Genomic DNA, 8589 nt, shown 5'->3' with positions numbered 1-8589 from the left:
CCGCGGTGCTGCCGCCACGCCACCCATTGGCTGCGTTCGATGCGTTCGGCGCTCGCGACCCAAGGAAGGGGTGGGCCTAGTGATGCGACCGCCGAGGGACCTGAGCAGTGGAGCTGAGGAGGCCAAACGGACTTTCCAGGAGGTGGGATTTAGGCGGAAGGGCGGGGCCAACAGTGGCGGGAGCGGTTGGCCAGGTGGGCGGAGCGAGTGAGCCCGGCAGGATTTTTGTGCCTATTGGCGGGACTCTAGCTCTAGTCCCCGGGCGTTTTTGTCGGAGGCAGGTGATCTGCGCCAGCCGCACCTCTAGTGACGGTTTTCACTGGGCTGGACTGCGAGAGATGCCCACCTGTCTGCAAAAATCTGAGCATTATAAAAGGAGACACAGGTCTGCATCTCCCATGAGCCTGACCTGGAGCGGAGGTCCGGTTTGGAGTCAGACCTCGCCATTCCCGGGGCAGTGGGGTGGGGATGAGGGGGAAGTCATTCGGTCTGCTCCGGCAGTGAGAGACCCCAGGGGACGTGTTCTTTTTGGTCCGGGGTGTCTTGGAGGAAGTTGCCTTTTGCTAGACAAAACCGGGTTTTGGAATTTGGGGGGCACTTAATAACTCAAAATCTCTCAATCTGTCAGTTTCTTCATATCTAAAATGTGCGTTATATTAGTACCTTCTCCCATAGGGAAAATTAAGTAATTTAATGTGTTTAAAGTATTCAACCTAGTGCCATGCACAACCTAGGTGCTCACTAATAATTATAAGAGTATATACATAACACTACTAGGCACTTCCAAGATACTTAGATAATTCGTTTAATGCTCACAACTATGAGGTTTATTATTTTCCCTTTTTATAGGTGAAGAAACAAACTCAGAGAGGCTAATACCTTGTCCAAGGTCACACACCTAGTGAGACTAGCCAGATTTGAATTTAGGCAATCGGACTCCAGAGTCATTGCTCTTAACTACCATGCTGTGTACGGTAAGGAGGAGTAGAACCTGGTTTTATGGAACTTAAAACTTTCCTAAGTACTTGTTGAGACAAGCTGAAATTAGATACACATACTAATATTTCTTTAGAATGAGAAAAAAAGAACACCCAATATGGTCCCTTTCTTCTGAAATCTCTCTAGGCAATTTATCAGAAATGCATCCTGTTGCAATCTGGCTTCTCCAGAATTAGAACACTGATTACAAATCCCCAGTTAACTTCCAGCACTCCCAGGGGCTGTGCAGGTGGGCCCTGAAGCTTGCCTTTACTGCCTTTGATGGTAACTATTACTATTTGGGGGGTAAAGGATGATAACTTTATTTACTGAGTTTTTAAAATTAAACTATTTTGAGATAATTGCAGAGTCACATACGGTTGTAAGAAATAATACTGAGAGGTCCTATATACCCTTTTCCTGATTTCCCCCAGTGGTAACATCTTGCAAAACTATAGTACAACATCACACCAGGATATTGATAACAACACAGTCAAGATACAGAACATTTCCATCACCACCTAAGAATCCCTTCTGTTGCCTTTTTATAGCCACACCCACTTCTCTTCTACCTCTACCCTTTTTTAAATCTGGTTATCTGTTCTCCCCTTCCAGTTTTGTCATTTCGACAATGTTATATAAATGGAATGAAATAATATGTAACTTTTTTAAAGTGGCTTTTTACACTCAGCATAACTGTCCAGAGATTCACCTAGATTGTTGCATGTATGTGTATCAATATTTTTATTGCCGAATAGTATTCTGTAATATGATGTACCCCAGTTTATTTAGCTATTCACATTGTTGAAGGACATCTGGGTAGTTTCCAATGTTGGCTATTATGAACTGCTATAAGCGTTCACATACAGATATTTGTGTGAACATGTCTTCATTTTCTGAGATAAATGCCCAGGAGTGCAATTGCTAGGTTCTAGAGTAATTGCATGTTTCGTTTTTTTTTAAATGACACATTGTTTTCTAAAGTGGCTGTCCATTTTACATTCCCACCAGGAATGTATGAGTGATCCAGTTTTTCTGAGTCCTCACAAATTTGGTATTGTCACTTTTTTTAATTGATTTATAATTGACATATATAGTTTCAGGTATACAACATGATTCTATATTTGTATAAGTCTAGTTAACATGTCACCGTACGTCGTTACAAATAATTTTTTTCTTATGAGAACTTTTAAGATTTACTCTGTTAGCAACTCTCAAATATGCAATACAGTATTATTAACCGTAGTCACCATGTTGTACTTTATTTCCACATGCCTTATATATTTTATAACTGGAAGTTTGTACCTTTTGACCCCTTCTCCCATTTTACCTTCTCCCCCACCTGCTAATTTTTATTTTAGCTATTCTGATAGGTGTGAAGTAATAGCTCCTTGTGATTTTAATTTGCATTTCCCTAATTGCTAATGACATTGAACATCTTTATGTGGGGTTATTCGACATCTGTATATCCTCTTCAGTGAAATGTCTCTTCACATCTTTTGCCAATTTTCTATTTGGATTGTTTGCTTTTGAGCTTGCTTTATACAGGCATACCTCAGAGATATTGCAGGTTTTATTTGAGACCACCACAATAAAGTGAATGTCACAATAAAGTGAGTCACATGAATTTTTTGGTTTCCCAAAAAAGTGCATATAAAAGATATCTTTACATTATAGTCTATTAAGTATACGATAGCATTATGTCTGAATAAACAATGTACATTCCTTAATTTAAAAATACCTTATTGCTAAAAATGCTATCATTTGAGCCTCTTAGAAAAATGTGCCAATAGACTTGCTCAAAGCAGGTCATACTTATCCCAAAGCAGCTGCATCGGTGACTGAGAGAACAGAACTATAAAGTCCTAGCCATTTGGGCCCAACAGTGTATACTCTGACAAGCAATAAATGATCCAGAGCTCCCCACTAGGTTGGCTGGGGCTTCACAATTTGACTTCTTTGCCCATTCCTGCTTCTATACCCCTCTCACAGGTGTTGATCACTAATGAATATCTTGCACCCCAAATTCCACCTCAGCTTCTGATTCCAGAGAACCCAACCTAAAAAACTCACATTCTCTCAGCCACATATAACTGCAAAAGAAGCTGGAAGATATAGTCTTCATTCCAGATAGTCATGTGCCATTTAAAAATAGGGAGTTCCGTTATTGATGAAAAAGGGATGCCGCAGGCGCTCAAGGGAGCCAATGGGTGCTCAATGTGGGGTCTAAGTTCAGAAAGGGGCAGAGACTCCCCGAGGAGGCAAAAGAGATTTGGGGCACTTAGTAAATGTAGATTTTATTTCACCATGTGAAAATTAAGTATTTCTGGTTCTGGTTTCCAGTGATGGCAGATAAGTTCATTCAGACTAACCCTCTCATAAATAACAACTACAAAATCTTGAAAAAAAGTTGAAGGCATTGGAGAGTGGCCAAAAGTAGGCAGAAACAAGGTAAAATACCCTTGAAAAACAACTGCAACTGGTGTGATTAATGAATCTGTGGCCTTTTGCTGAGAGCATTCCTCAATCTGCAAACAGCTTTGGTGGAAAAAAAGACAGCTTTATTGCCTTGAGGCGTCAGAGAACAGAGTTTGGGGCAGGCAAATCAACCACAAAGAGTTAGATGAGAAATTTTGGAAAGGAGAGTATCAGAGGAGGTGAGCCCCAACATTGTCTAAAAGAATCCCCCCAAATTCTTGACCGCTAACCTACACATGCTCAGGGTTAACACCAGGCAGCCCAATTAAAAAAAAAAAAATAGCAGCTAGAGGTAAAAGAACTAGGTGAGGATTTCAGCTTTTGCCCACTGCTGTTGAGAGAATTTGGAGTTAAAGTCTAGCCAAGTTAGCATCCTGCAAGAACAAAAACCATTCTTTAAAGGAACATAACCATCTAGAATCCTGCAACATATTCATAATGTCCTTTATCTAACAAAAGATAGACAAGGAAGAAACAAAAAATGAGACTCATTCAGTTATTAAAAACCTCCCCCAAGAAGACACATGTTAAAATTAGACAAGAATTTTAATGCAGCTGTTATTAATAGTTTCAAAGACATAAAGGAAAATATATGCCAGTGAAATACCACTACATAGCTATTAATATAGCTAAAATTTAAAAGGCTGATAATACTAAGTGTTGTTAAGGATGTAGAGCAATTGGAATTCACCTTGTTGATTGGAGTGTAAAATGGTACAAGCATTTTGAGAAAAAAGGTTGGCAGTTTCTTATTGTACTTGCCATATGATCCATCTATTTTACTCCTAGGTATTTATCCAATAGAGATGTTTATTACAGAAACAAGTGTTCACAAAAATGTACATAAATGCGCACAGAATCTTAATTCATAAGAGCCCCAAACTAGAAACAACCCAAATGTCCATCAATAGGTGAATGGATCAACAAAATTATGGCATATTCATACAATGCCACAAATTGTAGCATATTCATACAATGAAATACTACTCAGCAGTAACAGGTAATAAACTCCTGATACATACAACATTTATGAATCTCAAAAACATGATGCTGAACAAAAAAAGCTAGACATAAAAAAATATATATTGTATTATTCTACTTACATGAAATTTTCAAAACAAAGTTAATCTTTATTGATACAAAACAGACCTATGGTCACTTGGGGCCAGGACAGTAGAAAGACTGACTGCAAAGGGGCATGAGATAAATTTTTGAGGTGATGAAAATGTTCTACATATTAATTGTGATGATGATTACATGAGTCGATACATTCTCAAAACTCATCAAAGTGGTCTCCTTTTATTATATGTAAATTATACCTCAATAAATCTTTTTTTGAGTAAAATGAAAGCAAAATAGACAATTTCAGATCAATAAGAATAGACAATCATACTAAGCGAAATAAGCCAGACAGAAAAAATTGAAAATCACATGATATCACTTATATGTGGGATAGAAACCTAAAAGCAACAAATGAACAGGACAAACAGAGACTCGTAGACATGGACAATGGACTGACTAGTGGTTACCAGAGGGGAGGGAGGAGGGGGGCGGAGGGAGGTAGATGGGGTGAGGGGAAGAATTTAAATCATTTCTTCAATTAAATAATTAATTAATTAATTAAAAAAGAATAAACAATCATTACCAGATCTATACCACAAGAATGTTAGGGAAAGTTCTTCAGACTAAAGGCAAATGATACGAAATAACCTACAGGAAGGAATGAAAATCACCAGAAATCGTAAATGTGGTGTGGTAGGCAGAATAATGGCCTATCAATGATGTCCATGGTCTAATCTCCAGAATCTGTGAATATATGGCAAAGAATTAAGGTTGCCAATGGAATTAAGTTTGCTAGTCAACTAACCTTGAGATGGAGAGATTACCCTGGATTACCTGGCCCAATGTGATCACAAGGGTCCTTATAAGTGGACAAGGGGGGCAAAAGAGTCAGTGTCAGAGCGCAGATGGCCTCTAGAAGCTGGAAAAGGCAAGGAAATAAATTCTCCCCTAGAACCTCTAGGAAAGAATGTAACCCTGCTGGCACCTTGATTTTAGCCTGATGAGACCTATTTCAGACCTTTGACCTCCAAAACTGTAGTGATAAATCTGTGTTGTTTTACACCACCAAGTTTGTGGTAATTTGCTACAGCAGCCATAGGAAATTAATTACTATTGGTTAATATAAAAGTCTGGCTTTAAAAACTTTTTATCTTTTAATCTCTTAAAACACATATGATGTGTTAAAACAAACATTATAAACTATGTTCTGAGATTTATAACATATATAGATGTAGTACATCTGACAACACTAGCTCACAGGACTGGGCCAGAGGGGGAAAAGAACTGTACTGTTGCAAGATTCCTATATTTTATGTGAAGTAGTATCATACTTGTTCTATCATCAGTAAAGGAGGAGTGTTAAAATCTCGAACTGTGATTGTGGATTTGGTTTTAGTTCTGCCAGTTTTTTCTTCATAAAATTTGAAAGCTCTATTACTAGGTGCATACACGGTTTAAAATTTTAAGTCTTCATATGTTGATCCTTTTATCATTATACAATGTCCTTTTTCTCTCATAATACTTCTCATCTTGAAGTTTATTTTGCCTAATATTAATTTCCAATATTCCTTGGATCAGTGTTTGCATGGTGTATTTTTCCCAACCTTCTACTTTATCTTTGTATTTAAAGCACATCTCTTGTAGATGGCATATAGTTGGATTTTGCTTTTTTATTCAGACTGACAGTCTCTGGTTTTTATTGCAGTGTTTAGTCCATTTATATTAAAGATAACTATTGATAAGTTTAGATTTAAGACTGTCATTTGCTATTTTCCATTTGTCTCATCTGTTGATGGAACAAGCAGACAACAATTCATCAAGGATAAAGAACCGCCTATTAACCACTTTAATTTAATTGACATTCATAGAACATCATACCTAACAACTACAGAATGCACATTCTTTTCAAGAAGATATGGAGCGTTCACCTATTTTTTTATTTTTTAATTAATTTATTTTTATTATGGTGACATTGGTTAATGAAATCCAGTAAGTTTCAGGTGTACAATTCAACAGTAAGGCATATTTATTTTGCGTTGTAATTATATTTCTTTCTCTCACCATATATTTGATCCCTTTTACCCCATATACCTTCCCCCTCCCCATAAAACATTTTTAACTGAATGATAATAAAATACAACATATAAAAAATATATAAGTAAAGCAGTGCTTAGAAATTTACAGCTTATATTATAAAGGAATGGAGACTTCAAATCAATAATCCAAGTTTTCATCTCAGAAGTTAGAGAAAGATGAGCAAATTAAACTCAAAGTAGAAGAAAAGAAATAATAAAGATTAGAATAAAATTCAATGAAATAGAAAACAGAAAATTAACAAAGCCTAAAGTTTGTTCTTTAAAAAGTTTATATATATATATGTGTGTGTGTGTATATATATATATATATATATACACATATATAAAATTACATATAGTCTAGCTCTGTCCTTTGAAAGGACTAGCTGTGTTCTTGAAATATAATTTCTCACTTAAAAAACCCAAGACTTCTTGGAGAGATGGCTGATTCGGTCTGGAACAAGAAGTGCATAAGATAACCCAGGAATATTTTGTCCTACCAAATAACAAGGAAAGTTATTGAAGATTACTAAGGTCATGTCAAAAGGACTCAGGAGCCAACTTGATGAGACTCCACTAGCCAAAGGTGGGGGGGAGCACTTGGCACTTCAATAATGACAATAATTCCAATTGATTGAAACTAATCAAATATATATAAATCCACAAGCTCATAATGATATTAAAAAAAAAATCACCTTTTAAGGATGATAGGAATCTAATTCATTATCTTGAAAACTGGTGGAAAAAAGAAAGAATCGAGCATTTATTCTGCCTTCCCTATGTGAACTGTACACTCAAACCAAATAGTAGATAAGAGGATGTTTCCTTTTATAAAATCATTTCAACTAATAAATAAAATTAAATTATAGAATTCATGGCACCATTTTGCAATCCTCAGTGGATTAACAGATACAAGCGCTAAGCATCAACACTTGAAAAAAAATCACAAGCATAGAGACAATTAGATTTATATACTTCTTATAGTCTTGCCAAAGTGATCAAATCTGAGTCTGATCTAGCCTCTGAATCCAGCCACCAATTTGCAGGAAATACTGAGAACACAGGGACATTTAGAACTGCATCATGAGTATACATTCAGCAAAATCCAGACTGCAGTAAACTCTACCAGTCAAATGGCCCAGGTTCTTCCACAAATAAATTATAAGGAACTAAGGAAGGGATGAAGCGGGGACTATAAAGATTAAGAGACTTAAAACCATATTGTTTTTAAATGGACAAGACTAAATTATTGTGTCTGTGGATCTACATTTAGAAATAAAACTATAAAAAAAGATGTAAAGAAGTGAATACTCTAGTCATGAAATGGTTACTGATGGCAGAGGAAAGACACTATACTTGGTATGGGGCCATAGACAGGACTTCTGGGTAGGTGCTAGTTCTTGACATGGCAGTGGTAATAGGAATGTTTGCTTTAGAATCATTCATTAAGCCTTAACATTTGTTTTGTGTGTTTTCTACATCTGTGCTTTATTTTACAATAAATAGAGTTTTAAAAAGAATAACAAGGGAGTGTTATGAACAACTTTATGCCAATAAATTCAACAACTTAGATGAAACAGACAAATTCTTTGAGAAACACAACTTACCAAAACAAACTCAAAATGAAGTTAAAAGTCTGAATAGCCCTATACGTATCAAAGAATTGAATTTATCAAACCACCTCCCCCATAAAGAAACTCCAGGCCTAGTTTATTTCACTGATTAATTCTATCAAAAGGAAATAATATTACCAATCTTACATAAATGCTTTCAGAAAACAGGGGAGAAGGAAACAATTTCTAACTCTTTTTAAGAGGCCAGCATAACTCTGATACTAATACTTTTTTAAAGTTTACCAGAAAGTTGGGGAAAATGAAACACCAACTATATTTTATTGTGTTGATAAATGATTAATTTTTAGGTGCAATAATGGTCATAAAAGTCCTTATCTTTTAGAGATATATACTAAAACATTTACAGATGGATTGGAATCATA

This window comes from Pteropus medius, unplaced genomic scaffold (genome assembly GCF_902729225.1).
Source record: "Pteropus medius unplaced genomic scaffold, Ma_sr-lr_union100, whole genome shotgun sequence".
Lineage (NCBI taxonomy): Eukaryota > Metazoa > Chordata > Mammalia > Chiroptera > Pteropodidae > Pteropus > Pteropus medius.
The sequence above is the reverse complement of the archived record's forward strand: the minus strand, read 5'-3'. Positions refer to the sequence as shown.